Here is a 20392-nt window from a genome sequence, read left to right as displayed (position 1 = left end):
TGACCACACAGGAAGATTTGTGGACGTGGAGCTTGGATGACATGGGTCAGCCCACGATGCCAGGGTGGCACGGAATTCTCTCATCTACGAGGCCATGGAGGCTGGCATCTATGTGCAAGGGAACCCCAGCATCAACATCAGAGGCCAGCAGATCGGGCCCCTTATACTGGCTGACTGTGCCTACCCCATTCGGAAGTGGCTCATGACACCGTTTAAGACCCCCCAGACTCCCAAACAGAAGCTCTTCAACAAGAAGTTGAATCGCGTGAGGGGGGCTGTGGAGAGATCGTTTGGCAGATTGAAGGCGAGATGGCGCTGTCTCACTGCCCCACTGCTGGTGGCAGAGGAGAACGTGGTGCCCATCCTGGCATCATGTGTCATTCTGCACAACATCTGTGAGACCAAGGGCAGGGTCCTGGATGAGGGCATGCGATATAGGCGCCGTTTTGTGCTGCCCACCTTGGGAGCAATCACGGAGGATGAAGAGAATGCCAAGAAGGCAGCAGGGGAGGATGTGAGGAATGCCCTGGCAGATTTTTTTCTGACAAGGAGAATCTGAAGGATGGCTCCTGTGCCATCATCTGTGATGTCAGAGTGCAATGTTCTGTAATAGCATAAGCACATGAATAAATGTATCCCATTATCCACAGTTTGAGTCTGCCTATCATTCCTGATCTGTGCTGTGGGCATGTTTTGCCACGTGCCTGAGGGGGACACACACAAACACACACACACAAAAGGTCTCCTGGCGCCTGTTTTCCTGGGTGAAAAAGATACATCAGCTCCAACTGCCAATTGCCCCTTTGACAATGTATCAATCCCCCTCAAATTCAAGGTTTCCTAATGGCTCATTTGAATGTATCAATAGGGCACCCAGAGGGCATCTATTGGGGGACAGATTCAAACTGCTTCTCTGAAAGCTATCATTGGCCTAGGACCACCTTGGCCTAACGGCCCTGAGCTGCAGGTGCCCATATATACCCATGCGCAACTGTGCAAGACCCCGGGACGGCGACCAACATGGCAGAGCCACGCAGGAGGGTCCCGATCCGCATGGCCTACTGGACCGATGAGGAGGTCGGGATCCTCCTGGACTCCCTGATGCCACAGGCAGCTGCGAGGAGGGTGATGGCCAGCACCAACAAGCCCAACCGGGGGCATTTTCTCGAGTCCTCTCGTGCCCTCCGAAACCAAGGGTTTCAAAGAACGCTGCACCAATGTAGAGTTAAGTTTAAAACTCTCAAGGCAGCGTTCTTTGAAACCCTTGAAGATTTCGGAGAGGAGCCCCCGGTTGACAGGCGGCCACCATTCTTCTCGCGGCTGAAGGACCTGTGGGTCAGGGGAGATAGGCCCAGACCGGAAGATCGCCGTCCTCCAGGTAAGTCAGAGCTCTTGCCATGCCCTGTCCTCCCCTCCTTGACCCTTGCCTTGCCCTCCTCTCCTTCCTGCATGGTGCCAATGCCATCCCTCCTCTTCCATTCTGCAGGCATGCGGCCGAGGCGGAGGCGGAGGGAGGGAGGGCACCGTGCCAGGTCGCCCTCTCCACCATCCTCGGGGGATGAGGATGTCCCCGAGGGTGGGCCACAGCCAGGACCAGCTGCTGTGGCCCCTCCGCAGCCAGAGCAGGCTCCTCTGGCGGCAGGTAGGTCCCTAGGGTGAGGGGTGGGTGTTGCCTGACTGCAGCCCCCACGAAACTTGTGCCCTCGTCTGCCATGCCAGCATGGTAACTTGGGCATTTTCTTCCTCTTTTGCAGGGCTTGAAGTCCTTGCTGCTGTCGCCGCCGCTGAGGAGCCTGGCCCGAGCCGCCGCCTGCCAGGGGAGCCAGGGGACTTGGCCCTCGATGCCAGGAACCTGGATCGAGTCTTCCAAGCCCGGCAGCAAGGTAAGTGCAGAGGTGAACCCAGGGAAGGGAGCGGGGGCACCCAGAAACCCTGCCTGTGGGAGTGGGTGATGGGCTCCACAGGCTGACCCTAACCATCCTCTTTCTTTTCCCCCCACAGAGAACCGGACGGAGAGGAGGTTCGCTGCCCTGGAGGAGAAGGTGGACAAGCTGGCGGAGAGAGTCTCCTCCATGGAGGAGACTCTGCAAGAGATCCTCCGCCGGCTGCCCGCCCCACCGCCTCCTCCCCCTCCCTGAAGCAGCTTCCCTCCCCTGCCCCCTCTGCCATCCCCCCTTCACCACCACCCTTCACCCTCCCCCTTCCCTTTGTAAATATTGTATATAGTCAAAAATTTTTATTGTTGTATTAATAAAAAAGTTTATTCTTAAAAAAAATTTGTGTGGTTCATTATGCGCAACTGCGACAGTGTGGCTGTGAGTGTGAATGTGACAGCTTAGGCGCAACTGTGCAGTCTAAAGCTAGGCAGGAGTGCTGGGAGGTAGCAATGTCCAAACTCTGTCCTTCCAGGCGTTTGGACTTCATCTCCCAGAATCCCAGACCACAGGGCAAGGTGTCTGGGGATTCTGGGAGATGAAGTCCAAACGCCTGGAAGGACAGAGTTTGGACATTGCTGGTTTGGGGACCAGTGAGCCAGGCATGGTGGGAGGAGAGAACAGGAAGGGTAGACTAGAGTAGATAGGGCTGGGAGGGAACACATGCCCTGGGAGGCGAAATGATGTCTTTATGGGACATAATGGGACCTAGTGCCTTGTCAGTGCTCCCTGCCCCTTGATCCCAGGCCCCCTCTAGTTGCCCTTTGCCTTTGGGGGCGAGTTGTGGGCGGTGGGACTGCCAGAGAGTCACTGAAGAGGCTGGAGGATGGCCCAGCAAGAGGCTGCTGAGACAGTTCCACCTCCATGGCAACTCCCTGCTCCTCAGCTGGAAGGATTGCTCTTGCTGGGGGCTCCTGCTGCCCTACTCCTTCCTCCACGACCCTGGGGACAGCCCTGGCTCTTCCACCTCTTGCTGGGGGCTCCTGCTGCTCAACCACTTCCTCCACGACCCTGGGGACAGCAGCCCTGCCTCTTCCACCCTGCTCCCTACGTACCCTTCTGCGTCTCGGGCCACCCTGCCCTCCCCTCATGATCTCCAGCATTTGCCCCATCAGAACAGTCTGGGCTTCCAAGGTGGTGTTGAGTCGCCTCTGCTCCTGGTCTGACCTGTCTATTGATCTCTCCTGGTTCTGAACGGCCCTCTCTTGAACTTCCACTGCCCTCACTTGCACTTCTAGGTTCCTCTCTTGAAATCCCAGTGCCCTCACATTAACTTCTAGGTTCCTCTCATGAACTCCCAGTGTCCTCTCTTGAAATCCTAGTGCCATCTCTTGAAATCCCAGTGCCCTTTCCATGAGCTCCCTGCGGGACTGTCTGCCCCTCCTCACGGGCGGCCAAAAACGGGGCTTTTTTTTTTCCTTTGCCGGCTGCCGGGTGCGCAGCTGCGCAGCTGCAGCGCTAAGCAGCGGCGGCAGAAAGCCTATGGGCACATTTAAAGTGCCCAAACCCCTTTAAAACTTTTTCCCCCGCTCTGCCCAAGAACAATGGTGGCCTCCTGCCAGCTGGTGATCAGCTGGTGTTGGCATCCTTGTCCGCTTGCACTTTGCCAGTGTCACCAGCATCATAGATGCCTCCTCTCCTTTGGTCCCCGCGCTCCTGCTGAATCTGCAATGCACAGCCACAGCTGTCGCCGCTGCTACCGCTGTCCCCCTGCCATCCCCCATCACCTTCCTTGTACATATGTAAATATTTACAGTTTTAGGGTTTTTTATTGTTAGGTGAAAATGGCACAGGAATGTGTGTAGGGGCGCACTTTAAAGTCCAAACTTTCCAAGCAGCGCATGCGTACATGTTGCTCTAGGGTTAGGGTTAGGGTTAGGGTTAGGAGTCTTAAAATGTGCTGCAGCTGTGCTGCAGCTTCCACAGCTGCATGGCAGCGGACGTTGCAATTAAAGCTTGACTGCAAACCACGCATGTCCCGGACCCCGACCCATTATGCGACGCAGCTGACACGGAGCTTTTAAACAGGCAACTTATATTTGCGGCGTAGCAATTCTGACGTATCGGTGCAGCAGCTTACATACGGAGCTGCGCACGTACGCCGCAAATCAAAAAGAAGCGGAAAAAAGCAGCACCTTTTTAATGCCGCTTCTTCCCGCTTGGGGCGTGCGGGTGGCGCGTTCATGACGGCATTCAGGTAAGGGCTGTCTGAAGGCTCTACCTTCATGACGTCATGAATACACCCCTTTTTGCCCGTCTGTATCCCGCCAATATTTGTTAACCATACCACATACAGGCTATTTTTTCCTAAAATATGCATTGTTGGTTTTTTTGTCACATTTGTGTTTTTGTCATTTTCTCAATGAAAAATGGGAAAGAAAATTTTCTTGACATCACCAGGAGGTTACCTAAGTCTTTGGCCTAACATGTTTTGCTTATTCTTCCTATTGTCTTCAGTCCAGTTGTTAGTCCCAACATGAGTAACCCACTGACTAAATGAAATTTACATAAGAATTGATTTAGCAAATTCCTATTGATTCCATGAATCTTCTCTAGTTTGGAATAACATTTCAATATAGGCTCTTACATTTGATTTGGGTTTTAATAAGGTAAACATGTAGTTATATGTTTGATCAAGGAAGTAAACACAATGGGCAAGTAATTAAAATGATTAAAACTCAGTGCTTATGGTCTAAACCAGCGGTTCTCAACCTGTGGGTCACGACCCCTTTGGGGATCGAATGACCCTTTCACAGGGGTGACCTAAGACCATTGGAAAACACATATTTCCTATGGGCTTAAGAACTGAGACACTGGTTGGGGGTCACCACAACATGAGGAACTGTATTATGGTAAAGGGTTGCAGCATTGGGAAGATTGAGAACCACTGGTCTATACAGAGTTCCAAACAGTGTTTCTGTGACTCTGTGGGACTCGTATGACTCCTTACTTAGCAGGTCCTATTCATTCAATGCATATTCTTGAGCTGCATTTAGATTTAGCCCTATGGTTATAGTTAAGGAATATTAATATGCCTAGATGAAATTCAGTGTGCTATAAGCAATAAATTATTCCAGAAGCTTTGCGCCATGGCTTGTATGCTTGTCTTCTATCCCAATTTGTCCTCCTTCATCAGTTTCTTCCACATTTTCCAGAGTTAAATTAAAGGTACACAACTGGTGTCATGAACAAAGTGACTTAAAATTCCATGTTATTTGGCCAATCTATTCTAGGCGTTCCTCACATACTTGGTAAAAAATCATCTGGTTTAACAATGGTGCATATGCCACACCAAATGCATTTATGCAGCTTCAGTTTCTTATGTCTGATGTTCTGCATGGCTCTTTTGTGAACAGCCTTTTTTCTTTACAGTATTGTCACTGCTGTGGTAATTGCAACGTACACAATCACAGAAATCCCTAGATCTGACGTCATGTCCTTTTCTTTTATCACTGTTCAACTAGACCTCAGCACATACCCATCAAAATGTTATTTTTAAAGTTCATATTTAATGCTTTTATCACAACTTTTCTATGTCTGTAACAACCCTGCACTTTGTTTTTAACCATACATGTTCCTTCTAGAGGTGTAAATCTATAATGTACGAACTGCCTATCCAACTATGATATACAATGTGTATACAATCAAGACAATACAATGTCTACCTAATTATGAAAAAAGGCCACACTCAATCAATAAAATAAATAAAAAATGTTGAAATTAAAAAAAAACCTCCTCCAATTACAATATGTGAAGTATGCAACCAAACTTCTTCCAAAGTGCCCATTCTGTAACTGTTCCTATATATCATCTGCTTTATTTTATCCAACCATGCCAGATTTTATTCCTGTTGTGTCTGGGTACTTTCATCTTTAAAGCATGATGTACTGAGCACAAGGTCATTTGGTAATAGGAGCCACCTTGAATATCAATCAAGTCCCATAGGAATCCAGTTTCTATAGGTGAGGTATATTAATATTAGTATTTGATATTTTCATTCAGTCAAGAAAATAAGCAGAATCTGTATCACAGCATGAGGTTCTCCCTCATCCAACAAGCACGCAAGATTAAATTTCAGACTGGATAGAGAGACAAATCCTTTTCTTTAACAAAAAGTCACACTGAGATGTAGGGCAGAATGACACCACAAACCATATGACTTTGATCCAATCATCAACAACAAAGATTCTATTTTATATTCACAGAAAATTTTTATTAATATGTGGATTTGATGCAGCAATTCTAACTGGGAATTTGCTGAAAAGACAGGGAGAAAAGTCTCTTGTTACAAATGCCTGTATACAACTCATCTGTCAGGAAAGGAACAAACTGAATACAACCACTGACACAGGTAGCAAGTGGAGCACTCCTGGGCAGGAGAAATAAGGTCCATGGTCCTGCCATTTCTACATGACGTTTCCCCCCAGTACTATACTGCTGCCTCTTCTAAGCCTTGAAATATGATAAGTGCATGTGCTAATTTTTTAAAAAAGTGTTATCTGTGTTGTCAGGAGTTTTCCCTGCACTTTGCTGCTCTGTGAGTAATGCTGAATTGTGCTACCTAGTATGCAGTAGCATGGATGGAAGGATGTGGAATAACACGTTTTCCACATCCTTTACTCTTCATTTAAGTTTATTTATACACTTCACAACGTGTAGCATGGACACTTTAATGCAGTACTCCAAACAATGTCTGATTTGTGGAGAATAAAGTGAAACAATGTCTTGTGACATAAAAACTACAGTTCTATCAATGCTGCCTAAATTACATTACCTGTTGTTTTCTTTACAGCTACATCACACTGTTAACTCAGCTTGCACTTGATGACAATGAAATGATTTTCACCTCTTCAGCTGACAAGCCAGATATCCTCATCTTATAGCTGGTGCATTCCATTTTATTTTGCCTAAATGGAAAATAAAATTTCTATTTGTCTTTGCATATCCGCCAACATTTCATGGTGAAAATTGGGATAAATGCAGCAAAGCAATGTCAGAGTATGGTCAAAATGGTAGATGTTATGAGGAAGAACACAGAAGTTAGGAGGGACTACAACAGTTTGTTTTTGCCCAAGTCTACTGTGAAGGACAAGATTCATCTCTCATCTCTTCTCCCTTCCCCTTTGGTGAATGAACTGAGTGCAAACTATTTTTGCACTTTGGATTCAGTTTGCTCCAATTCCAGAACAGAAGATTAATCTGGACTGTCCCTGGCAAATTGGGACAATTAAAAGGCACGTCTTTCTTGAATTTCATTTTATTAAATGTGGCTCGATCTTCTAATCTGTCAAGACCATTTTGATTCCACACACACACCGGCCTTATGAAATCTCAGCCATCTCTCTCAGTTTTCTGATCTGCATATCAGACAAGGGTTCCCTTCATCTAAGTCATTGATTAAAATGTTAAAGAGCACCAAATGTTAAAGAGAACCCCTAGATACCCCACTCAAATCCTCCCTCCAGTGTGATAAAGAGCCATTAATCAGCACTCTGAGACCAAGGCTGTCCAATAAAACTGATAAAACTGCAAGCATTGAGACCACCTAATAGACCTAAACTGTATCTCATAGCCAAAGCTTTGCCTATTGATTCTACCCGCCAGACATAACAAAAGGGGGAAAAATCTCAGCCAGAGATATAGCCCATTATTTCTGCATAGATCTTCCTCTTTTCATACCAAATGGGTCACAGCCTTACTGCCACAATACTTTTATGACCTACGTCAAATTAAAAGCAGGAAATCTAATGGATCTTGTTAAAGATTAAACAGACGTGAAGATGCCTGGTTCAAATTAAACTTAACACCTCAGCTTGCTCACGTCAATTTTCTCAAGCACAGGGAAAAGGTAATTGTCAATTAATGAGATTGCTCACGTGTGTGGGAGGGAGAAAGTGCAGAAATCAATAACATGGAACAATATAGAGCTATATAATCTCAATCAGCATTCTATAATGGAAAGGCTTTCAGACAGATATACAGAGTAATTGGCTACTCTCTTGTGGCTCATCCCCTAAGCTATACAATAGTCCAATTAAAATGTAACATTGCAGCACTGCAGTTAACTTGGTTTCTATATGCATCAGTCAATGTTTGTACAATCTGACTTTGTGAACAGTAACGAAACCTGCTTGGAATAGCAAAAACGTGGGCTGATGCAGTGTGATAAATCTATGGGTCAGGCTGGATAGCCAAATTTCTTCTACTGAAATATCATATGCCAATAAAAGACAAAAAAATGCTGCAGTACTGAAATGACTGACCATTTATTGCAACACAGGTTCAAATTTACTTTAACATCTTCATAGGTTCAAATTCATTTTAGTGGTAGTAATGGTGCTTATGAAAACTCAAGCCAAATCAAACCTATTAGACTCTATAGGAGAACAACAATAGCAATTATTTATCTTCTGGTATTACAGGTGACATTTTTTAAAGTATATTAGTAAAGTGTATTAAAATATACTAAAAGTATACTTCAAATATATATATATATATATATATATATATATATACAAATAATCAGATAACGTAAATAGCAGATTCTTTTCTCTTTAAGATCTCTATAAGAAATAAAAATGACTTCTATGAAGATCCCCTGGCTGGCAACTATAGATTATCACACCGCCCCTTCCCATCCTTTCCTCTAGAGCTAGGCACGGGATGTAAACTTTAACACGTGGATTTTATCGCACACCTCTGAGCCCAGGCAGATGGCATCCCATCCCATATCTGATCCTGGCATCTCGTACCCAATCCAGACTTTTCCTTCATCTTGCAAAGAATGGGAAAATCCTGGGCACAGAGGTGTGCGATAAAATCCATGTATTAAAGTTTACATCCCACGCTTAGCACAGGAGGAAAGGACGGGAAAGGGCTGTGTGATAAGATTAGCCAATTCACAAAATACACCAAATTTATGCCTTTGCTCACCTTCTTCTGTTCCATGCCCATTCATTAACTCCACCTACATCAGGATCAAAGCCACCCACAGAATAGAGAAGTAAAGAAAATGCAGCTGATAATGTTGCCAATACTGACTGTGCTGTGCTGTGTTAATTGATAACTATTAATGTTGCCAATACAGCAGCCATGTTGAAGTAAAAATTAGTCATAATTTTCCAGGCAATTTCATGTTGACTGAGGTCAGTAACAAGGGATTTCCTGCTAGATGGAAGGAGATGGATGTAAGGACATTATCACACGAAACCCATTCTTGCAGCAGTCGTGCTTGAAAAAATAAAATGGCAACATACTCTTTTTGCAGCCATCCATCATTACGCTCAATTGTGTGACTGGGGCTGCTGCCCCCATCTCACTCTCTTCCTGAACTCTTCCATAACCCCTTAACCCCACCTCCTTGCCGTTCCCTATCCAGCATGCCTTTAGGGATTTGTTTGCTCTGGTTTTTCTCCTTTTCTGTGCAATTCCAGAGCTCCACTGCTTCATTGAAGTTTTAGAAAGAAAGAAAGAAAGAAAGAAAGAAAGAAAGAAACCAGGGTGTTTCAGAATAGCAAGGGGGAGGTGGGACAGGAGAGGAGGGGACACTGTGATGCCACATGACTTGCAATCATGCAACTGCCCAGGGAGAAATGCTTCACACCCGGGGACTTGCATGATTGCCAAGTCATTCATGGGTTTCCTTTGTGAATTATAAGGGGCACATGGGGGATAGGGCAGGTACATATTGGAGGGGGCAGCATGTGATCAGTAGCACCAAAGCTGCTTCCTTCCCAGTGTTCACACAGTTTAAAAGCTGAGTGAGGTAATATCCTAAGATTCACATGCAAACAACAAAAGCTATTTATGTGCTTGCTCAGCAACTAAATGGGATTCTCTTTTCCCCCATAAGTTGAACTTACATTGGCAACTGCAGCACTGACTGGCACCTTTTAGCTTGCTTCTAGTAACTTTAGTTTAACCTTCTTACAATTCTGGCTGCCTGATTCCTATTTAAAACTAGACATGACAGTATCTATGTGTGTGTCATTTACATATATGTACTGCAGGGCTTACAAATCCTATTAGCAACACTGCCTCACCCTGTGCATTAGACCAATGTCTCTTATTATGGTGTGCTGTCCCTCCCTCATGCCAATGAACAAATATCTCTGTGACTGATAGTCTGTAGAGATTTATCTATAAGGATGGACAAATCTCCTTGTTTCTCTAGCTACAAGTCCTAGTTGGACAAACATTCATGACCTTATCTAGAAAAGGCCTGGGTGAGATATTCATTGTTTAAAACAAGACTGAGCAAAGCATGACTGACATGGTATGCATGACCCCAGAGGGTCAAAATTAGTCCTAAAATGGCAAATCACACCCCTAACAGTGCACCTTCTCAATTTAATTCCCCTCCTGATATGTGGAGGTGTAGAAAGGAAACCGAAAGTGAAAGTGTTTGTTTGTTTGTTTTTAAGAATACAGAAATGATCATTTGAGGACTAAATTGAAGACTAAATTGGTGGTGGTGCTTGAGGCGATATAAACCATAAAGGTCCAAGAGATGGCAAAGATGGACTCTGGGATCTCAGAGGTTGCTTGCCACACTGCTTGTTCTGATCTAATGCTGAATCTGTTTAGCTCCAATAGATATCACAAGATGTCAACATCTGTACAAAATTTATAGAGAAAAAAGTTCCCACAAATATCCTAAATCATGGTCTGCTGTTAATCGTCAATTCCCCCAACTCCAGGTTGATGGGGCTGCACCTTGGACCATGCTGCCCAGCTCTCTATGTCCTAGTAAAGTAGCAATAGCAGCTTCATTTATATACTGCTTCATACCACGCAACTGTAAGCTAATTGCCCCCAATAAGCTGGATACTCATTTTAGTGACCTTGGAAGAATGCAAGGCTGAATCGACCCTGAGCCCCTGGCTGGGACTGAAATCACAACCTTGTGGTTTGTGTGTGAATAGCTGCAGTACTGGCATTTAACCACTGTGCCACCAGGGCTATACATAGAGCTTTGAAGAAAGGTGTTATGGAGAAGGTTGCTACAAACAACACATTGACATTTAGGACAATCCCCCCCCCCCCCAGTTAAATGTTAAGAGAGACCTCTTTAATTTGTTGCATTATGACTAATTAATGGTCACAAATATCATAAACCCAGTGAATCCAACAGAAGCCAACCCCCCTGCCCCACCATACACACCATAAAGCAAAATCCAAGCTGTACAGGATACAGATGGGTACTCTACAATTCTAAGGCCTCCAGAAGTCAACTCTAAATTATGGCAACCCTGTCATAGGATTTTCTTGGTAAAATGTATTAAGAGGAAATTATCATTGTCTTCTTCTAAGGATGAGAGAATCTGACATGCCCGAAGTCACTCAGTGGGTTTCCAGGGCTGAACAGGGGTTCCAACCCTGGTCTCTCAGAATTCTAGTCCAACACTCTCACCACTACTACATCATGCTGGTTCCTGATATCTAGCATCCATTACAACAGTCTCAAAAAACGAATGGAAGAACATTCCATCTCCCAGGGCACTTCTGCTGCTCAGAAAGGCAGTGTTCTCTTTTTAAATAACAAAAATATCAAAGGAAGAGTTTGGCATGATATTGTTTAATCGATAGATATTTGCAGATTTGAGTCTATTTTATTGGATTATAAATGAGACAATTGATTTCTCTCATAGTATATACAAAGCAAAGACAAGTGGTAGTAACAGGCATTCATTGGAGTTTTCCACAGAAATGTACCAGATATATTTACATTTTATTGTCCTTTGACCTCATTGTTTACACTTTATTTTCTCTCTGCCCATGTGTCTGTGTTTAGATATACTGAGTGAGGATAACATTTCATGCACCAAAGTGGCTTCTTGTCCATGAAAGCTTATGTCACATCAAAGCATTATGCTCTAATTTAGTCTCTAAAATGACAAACCCCAAATACATTTTTGGGATATAATTTGAAGGTAAGGGCACAGGGCCATCTAAGCCATTTAGAGCAAGGCATATGGTGAAAAAGTAAAAGCTAGGAGAAAATGATTAACAGGGAAAGAAATAGGGATCAAACTTGGTGTTTTTTTTAAAAAAGGAATAATTTTAACAGCCAGAAATATTATTATATCTTAAAGCAGCCTACAGAGTTTAATGGAAAAGAAAACAAAGACCTCAGAAGGTGTCCGAAAACAGCTGGCCTTTGAAATAGAAATGGAATTATAGAATCTCAATGAAAGAAGAAAACTAGCAGGCACCCACAGCATAGAATCATAGAATCATCTGCAAACATGCACAACCAAATTTGCAAAATATCACCAGATCCACTCCTTCTCCAACTGGCTCAAAGATCTATAGCAGATGGTCTAAATCTGACATTTTGTAACTCTACTCAAAAGTTGTCCCATTTGTGCTGCAGAATGCAAGTCTCCCGCCATCAAAGGAAAAGCTATTTGCCACTGATACTTGCAGAAGGGAACACAAGTTTTCTCATTTTATGGGAATGGCTCTTCTATCTCAAGGACTAGGTCACTGTATCGTTTTGCAGGTAGCTAAAACTGAGAAGTGAGAACTTCCATGTTATGCTATTTTTCCTTTTAAAAAGTACGCTAAGGAAGAAGCATCTGAACAAGGATGACATAAAGTAGAATAGAGTAATTTAATCTGTAAATGACTGTTTTAGGCTTTCCCTTAGCTCTTGAAATGCATTATTCCAGCTTCTCAACATCTTTAAAGCAAGATATTAAAAAAACGACTTCACCAAGAAAAATAAGATGATTTCTCTTTTTTCCCCCTCCTTTCCTTTCCTTTTATTTCCTCTCCCTCCTTCCCTCCCTCACTCTAGTGCTCCTGTTTAGCAGGACATTTCATAGGAATTAGAAGATGCAGAATTTGTGGGGAGGGGGTTTAGAAGAGGTTTGTTTGCACAGAACAGCTTCGTAGTGATGCTTTGGGGTGGAAAAAAAAGAATACCCAAGTTCTCAGCATAGGTTAATGGAAAGACTGGAATTCGGGCTGACAGCTGACAGATCAGTGACACATAGAGATTCATTTCTGACCCAATCCATCACCCTTGATTGCAATTTCTGACTGCAGAACTGCAGTTAGGGAAGCCTCACTTCACTGACTCCACTGTCAGTTCCAAACATATTCAAAAAATCATATTCTGTCGCAAAAGAAACCTGTTAAGTTCAGGCTGTAAAGGCAATTTAATTTCCAAAAAGCAATGAAATACAAAAAATGAGGAATTCCTATATGCAGTGTCTACCATGATAGCCACTTTACCTCTGAGATAGGGGGTCATATACATGTAGCACTAGGCTATTCCACTTTTTTCAGGCAGATGTTACCTCAGAAATATCACCAGCCTCCCATATCTACTGTGGTTTAAATAGGCTTTATGGCCTTTCTGTAGTCAATATCCCACCTAGTCCTCTGCAAAACACACAAACTAACATGTTTTATCCCACTACAGTTTGTCCAGAAATGCAGCCCAGAACCCACTTAGGCAAATGAAGATCTAAGAGAGGATATGGAATACATTTCCTCCCTCTATTTTTACATACCAACCAACATTTCACAGATGAAAACTAGAACACATATGGCCAAGCATCATTAGAGTGTAGTCAAGATGGCAAAAGCTATGAAGCTAGAAGAGGCTGAAACTCTTTGCTTTTTCCAGAGCCTACAGAGAAGGGCAAGATTCTACCCTCTCCTCTCCTTTTCCTGCTGCTGAGTTAACAGAGTGCAAACTGCTTTTGCATTTTGAATTCTGTTGGCAGCAATTGATTAAGCTGAGTACAAAGGACAAAATTTTACTGTAAAGTCTGAAATGGTTTTATTTGTGAGCCGCCTTGGGTCTCTTTCTGGGAGAAAGGCAGCATAGAAATTAAATAAATAAATAAAGGTGGTAAGAAGGAGGAGGGATGTAAGCACCCCGATATCCCCACAATGCATTTTGATACTTCTGTGCTTTCTATATTGCACTTCTGTATACCAGCATGCGCTTTTGAAGTTGCAATGATCTTTAAACACCAAAAGGGTAGTACACAAATGAGGCACATAGACCTCAAGACATACCAAAGTCTTAGGTGGGACACAAAGGATAAAGGGGGTACCATTCCTGTCCATATATTTTGGGGTGTCCTAGATTTTGTCACTGCTTTGTCAAGTCAATAATGCTACCATCAATCAAAAGATTCCTTTTCATATTCTGGATAACAAAACAATCAACCACTTTGGAATCCCTTTTTTTTAAATCCATTCGAAGGGCTATTAAGTCTTGGTTTCTCATGAAATCACTTTTGGCCTGAGGCTAATTTTAAGATATAAATACAGGTAGAAACAGGTAGAAACACCTAGCTTCTTTGCACACAATCTGTCCAGCACACAGTTTGCCATGCACACATGGCAGTTGCCCCCATGACATTTACCTTCCCACCATCATCACAAGAATGATTGGTGAGGACACAAGAGAGAGTCTTTTCAATGGCTGCCCTTGGACTGTGGAACTCCTTTCTCAGGGAGACCAGAATGGCCCCTTCCTTATTGGCCTTCTGCCAACAGGCTAAGACCTTCCTCTTCAGACAGTCATTCAAACAGAAAGTTTTTAAAGAACAGGCAGGGGTGTTATGTTGTTTTAATATGTTTTAAACATTGTTATCTTTTACAATTATTTGATATTTTAATATGCAATTTGTTTTAATTATAGTAATAATTTAATTGTGTTTTAATATACTATTTTTGTATGCTTTTAATTATACTTTTTTTAATATTGTAAGCCCCCCTGAGTCCCAGTCAAGATATAAATAAAATAAAATAAAATAAATTGCCTTCAGTCTTCCTGGATTGAGCTGTTCCTTCTTTCCATGGACAGGTAGCTATCATCCTCAATGCAACCCCCAGTCTCCATTATCCCTATTTACTGTCCCATTTTGGTTAGCTGTGGATGCTGGATGTTAAAGCGAGTGAGTTAGAGTGAGTAGTTTTTTTTTTTCATATTTCTTCAAAATAAAAGGTTCTCTTAGTTCACCCATACCCTGAGTTTCTCAGTTAGTACTGGTATAAAAAGATGCTTCCATTCCTGAAAGTTGCCCAACCTCTTGCAAGCAAAAATAACATTCCCCAACATACCTAATATGGACTGCTACTATTAGTGGAGGCTTTCCAAGCCTCACACCTTTGTGGGCAAGAGAGAAAGAGAAATGGGGACATTTTAAAACCAGCTGAAAAAAGTGGGGTGACAAAGTATTAATCAAGAATGTCATGCCAAACCAGGACAGTTGAGGGATATGCAGTTAAAGATGCTTTATGTGGGTATGAGAAATAAGAGGGCACACACACCCAAAACTAGTTCCTTGCTTCTTATTTAAAGAACATTAACTGTAAAGCAGAAAATTAGCACCCTCGAGCCGATTCTCTTTATGCTCTGAAAATTAATTGCCAGACTCTGTTCCCATGTTCCTTAAATTGGATTTCCAATAACCAATGCAGGGTTCTCATGTGTCCTCCTTAAGAAGGATGTCCTTCTTAAGAAATACTCTCAACTTAAGAAACACTTTGTCTGGGTGCAAATCACGGGGTGGGTAGACTAAAATGTAAAAAATTAAAAAGGGCACTTAAGGTGGATTTATACAGTAGAAGCTAAAAAGCAGGATGAAACAGCCAGCCTAATCAAGTTCATCTGGTGTGTCAACTATGGCCCTTCCTGGAAAAGGCAGTCCTGGCTGAGGCTATCCATGCCTTAGTAACATCAAATATACAAATGACAAGCATGCCACACTCAAAGATGTTTAAATCACTGTAGTAGGACCAACCCACAAATGTTTAGGCTCAGCGAGTGATAGGTCAGATTCCCTTTCATATAAAGAATGGGAAAAACATCTTTGAGAATGGCATTCCTTCAATGAACATTTGAGCTTTACTGCTGTGCTTAGTTTTTTAAAGCCAAATAGATTTTTCTTCTCCTCTTAATGAAAAACAGCCTGAGCATATGACTTGGAGGATCAAAAGAGCCCACACATACACCAGATGCCTGCGTCTGATCACCGATGCAATAATATTGAAGAATTGTATACAATCCAGCAATCCAAGGAATAAGTGCTGTGTTTACTTAAGACCTAGAAATTCCTGGGGTGCTTTTGAAAGATCATTTAGGGCCTCAAAGAAGCAAAAGGGAGGGGGAAGAGAGTGAGCATCCCAATAACAATACATTTACTACCCTTGTCAGATGAAAAAAACATTCCTGAGTTCAGCACATCTCATTAATATACTAGTCACTCATTTGTTTACAAACAGAATTCCCTTCCATCACCCCCTCCAAAAAAAGAAAGGAAGAAAGAAATAACTCTGAATGTTAAGCACTGGAAATGTCACAGTGTGTTGGCCACTGTCTCACAGGCCATTACAGATTTAATGCTCAAACTAAACGGAAGCAGAACAACATTTCAAAAAGAGACTGGAAAGCTGTTTGAATAGCAAAGTAAAACCTTTTCATCAGGAACATTTTCTAAAAGAATTATTGAACTTATTAAATTTAACATCAAGCTTGAAATTAAATACCCAAATGTATTAAGTGTGTTAGAGAGAGAAGGAACGCCTTTAATGTCTAGCAATGCATCACACAGCTATATATATATATATTGCAGTTCTTATTGATGGATTGGGAGATGGGGAAACCAATGGAAGCTAGTCCAGTAAAAAAAAAAAAGAGAGAGAGCAAGAGCCTGTGAGAAGAATGGAGATTTCAGGTGATCAGTCGAATGGAGGAAAGGAAAAGTTCAAAAAAGGAAGTTATTGGATGCGATCGAATCAGACAAATTGACCATGATCTTACGAAAACAAAATACAAGTAAAATACTAATGGACAGGAATAACGTCCTCATATATATTAAAAATAAATGGAAGATAAATTATGACTTGTGTTAAAGAGATTTAAGGATAATCAGATTTAACTACAGAGAAACCTCTTTTTAATAAGCTACATTTTTATGTTGTGATGTCTTTGCTGGTTTAGTTGTTGTAGAAAATAAGTTATAAGCTAAAGTGTTATGCACTACAATAGAGTACAAGACATAGAAGTGATAGAAGAGATAAAAGAATTTAAATGTTTTTGTTTGATTGGCTATTTGTCCTCACTCACATGAAGGTACACCAGAATACTTTGAATGAATGTGTAAGGTTACAAAATTATATCAATAAAAAAAAAAGTGGGGGGGGGGAAGCAGGAATATAGAGATAACCAAAATAGACAGAAAATGTCTGTAATGTATAGATTAGGAAGAAAGGTGTTTTATATATATGGTTATAGTTACACTGGAGAGACTTACAAGAAAGGTCCTATGTAAGAATTATTTAATAATGAACTAAATGAGGTACATAGTTCTATAAAATGTAACAAAAGATATCGGGGAAGCTATATACATAGGGATGTAATGTTTAGTTTAAAAGTTTGATATCAATGTATGTGATGTATAAATGTGTTTTGTTCTATATGTTTTATATGTTTTTAATGATACATGTAATAAAATCTCAATAAAGAAAACTAAAAAAGAGAAAAGAAATTCCATCACTGGCTTTAAAGGGGGTCTTCTTGAACAAAGAAACTTCAAAGAGAGACTTAAGCGTGAAACTACTAAATTACAATTGATGAGGAAATTCAGTTCTATCTTGTGTGGATTGAACTGAGATAACAAAGTTTTGTCCTGCCACATATGTTAATTGGCTTGTCAATGGCAGAATGTTTGAGTTATCACCAACAATGCTTTGTCAATGGTCACTTAAACTTTAATGTTATTGTCATTATATTCATGATTCTGTATTTTCTGCATTTTATTTCCATCTGACCACACTGTTTATAACCCTCCTCAGGTCCATATCAGCAATTTATGAGAACTCATCATGCATCCAATGAAGTAAATGCAAACAACTTGTCTGTAAAACCATCTGCCATTATATATTTGTTAGTCTTTAAAGTGCACAATTATACTGGAAATTACAGGAAAATAATGATACAGGTATGCCTTGGTTAAGTAGTAGATGTACTCCTCAGCAATTTGGTACCAGAGGCAGAAACAGCATGGTTAAAAATAAAGATAGCTTCCTAAAGCACAAAGAGAGAGAGAGAGAGAGAGAGAGAGAGAGAGAGCAGTTGAACATGTTTCAGCAAACCTTTTATTCAAAACTAACAATATGCATATATACAATTTAAAAAAGAACAAAGTCTAGTAAGCTTTGCAAAACTGAACAAAAATATTTTCGGTTTCCAAGAAACCGTTTGAAATCTTCTTCCAAAATGCTTTCTCTTTCTCAATCACTCTCTCTCTCTCTCGCTCCCTTTCTGTGTGCACATGTAGCTGGTATAAAGAAAAAGACTGAAACATTGTTGCCTTTCCTTTCCTATTAGTACCAAGTTTGTCTTCATTCCTCAACAAATCTATAGTAAGAAAAAATATTTTAAAACTGAGGGAAAATAAAAGAGGATTACAAATGGGAGATAATATTTGGAACCTTTGTAAAATCCCATGTTGGCTGCAGTGCAATTTCCAAAAAAAACCTCACTAGACAGCACCCTGGACCCAATTCACACCTCAGTACTATCTGTTGTGGAAGAATTTACCACAGTATTTTCATATGTATTACTTGGATGTTTCCTCTCTTTATGTGAGAGTGAGATGGTGTTCGCCACATCCATGCAAACCCAAAGGCTCCAGAGGTATGCACTACCTTTAAAGCAGCACCATATATGGTTGTCCCACTCCACATATTTGGTAAAAGGTGGTTTAATAGCACTGTTTCCAATATACTGAGTGTTTTGAAACAGCGGCAACCATTGGAGGTTGTAACATTGAAAACGCTCCAGTTTTTCAACAGTTTGCTCTGGCATGGAGAAAATAGCTTCCATTGAGACTAATTCAGTCAACAGATAATGGAAATCACTACACATTTATTTTACCACATCAAAGTCTAATAATGATTTAGAATGTCAGAACAACCAAGTTAAGAGCTGCTGGCAAGAGTTATTTGCAGAGTTATGCTTACAATATTTCTTTCATGACTCCCTTTTTGTGTCTTTGCTAGATCTATTTCATCTCCTTTAGCTGCCCATAGGTACTCTTATACTGGCAAATCAACCTCCCTGAAAAATAGCTTGTGTTTCCCCCACTCCCACCGCTCAACCTTTTCTTGCAATGTACAACTACATGGAACTGTTGTGGGTTGTCTAGAGCACAGACCTTGATGATACAGCATGTCAGAGAGGCCCAACATACTGCTCAAGAGTCATGTGTGATGTGAATTCTAGAAGGAAGACTTGAACAATACAATCCCATGTATGTTTATTTAGATGTAAACCCTATTGAGTTCAATGGGGTTTATTTCTGACATAATCTGGCATAATCCTCCTACACCAATATCAGAAATAAATCCCATTGGACTCAATAAGGTTTATTTCTAAATAAACATACATGGGATTGTACTGTTCAAGTCTTCCTTCTAGAACTCACATCACACATGACTCAAAGATGCACTGACAGTAGGTGGTTAGAATCAAACATAAGTCTGTTTGTTGACCGAACTGCCTTTTTGCCAACAGAACCCACTTCTCCTTGATGACCTCAGAGATCTGGGAACAGAGCACTCCACTGACAAAACTGCTCTACTAAAAAGAAGAGCCAAAAAAGGAGTAAAAGGACAATATAAGGGAAGAGCTTTTGCCAGACCCAGACCCCTCCAGACCAGGGAAACAGCCACATGCTAGCACAAAATTAACCCAGAGTGAATGTAGAGTCCTAAGTAACTTCCAACCTACCTATGTGGGGGGAGATTCAAATTCATTATAACTTCAGCTGGCTTCATGTCAACTCACTGGGCCATTGATCATCTTTGACAATTAGAATTTTGTATTAAAGCTTCAATTCTATATTAACTTAACTTGAAATAAGTTGCACTGAACTCAGTGCAGTACAGATATAAGTTATGTATAAGAATACATTGTAAGTACCTGTACCTCTCTATCTAGACACTCTTTAATTCCAATGATTTCAGATGGGGAGATAAAGCAGCAACAGAATTAAGAACATTGGAAACTGCGACAACATACCATATATATATATGGCCATAGGACCATCACTTCTAGTGTAATTCAAGCAATATTAGGTTATCCTTGAAAAGTGAAATCCAGAGTAAAATCAACATTTAGGGCAGCTTACATTATTTAAAAAGAAAAGTATAGTTTATCAATAAACCAGTTAAAAGAAATTAAAATCTCAAGCTAGAACCTTGTGGGGGGAGTGTTGGGTAGGTATATCTACCTGTTTTATTTAGGGAGGGGGAAAGCCAGTTTACCCACAAGGTTTTCTGATTCATGGGAAGAACCCGTTGACTGCATCACTGGCTCCCACAATGGGCCGACAACTGATACACAGTCTGCATTGCCTCCCTCCCACTGTGATGAAGGTCCCACAAAAATGGAGCATTTGCAGCTACAAGTCACACTGTGCCAT

This window comes from Sceloporus occidentalis, unplaced genomic scaffold (genome assembly GCF_023333645.1).
Source record: "Sceloporus occidentalis isolate IW3139 unplaced genomic scaffold, rSceOcc1.0.p SCAF_4, whole genome shotgun sequence".
Taxonomy (NCBI): Eukaryota; Metazoa; Chordata; class Lepidosauria; order Squamata; family Phrynosomatidae; genus Sceloporus; species Sceloporus occidentalis.
Note: the sequence above shows the minus strand (reverse complement) of the source record.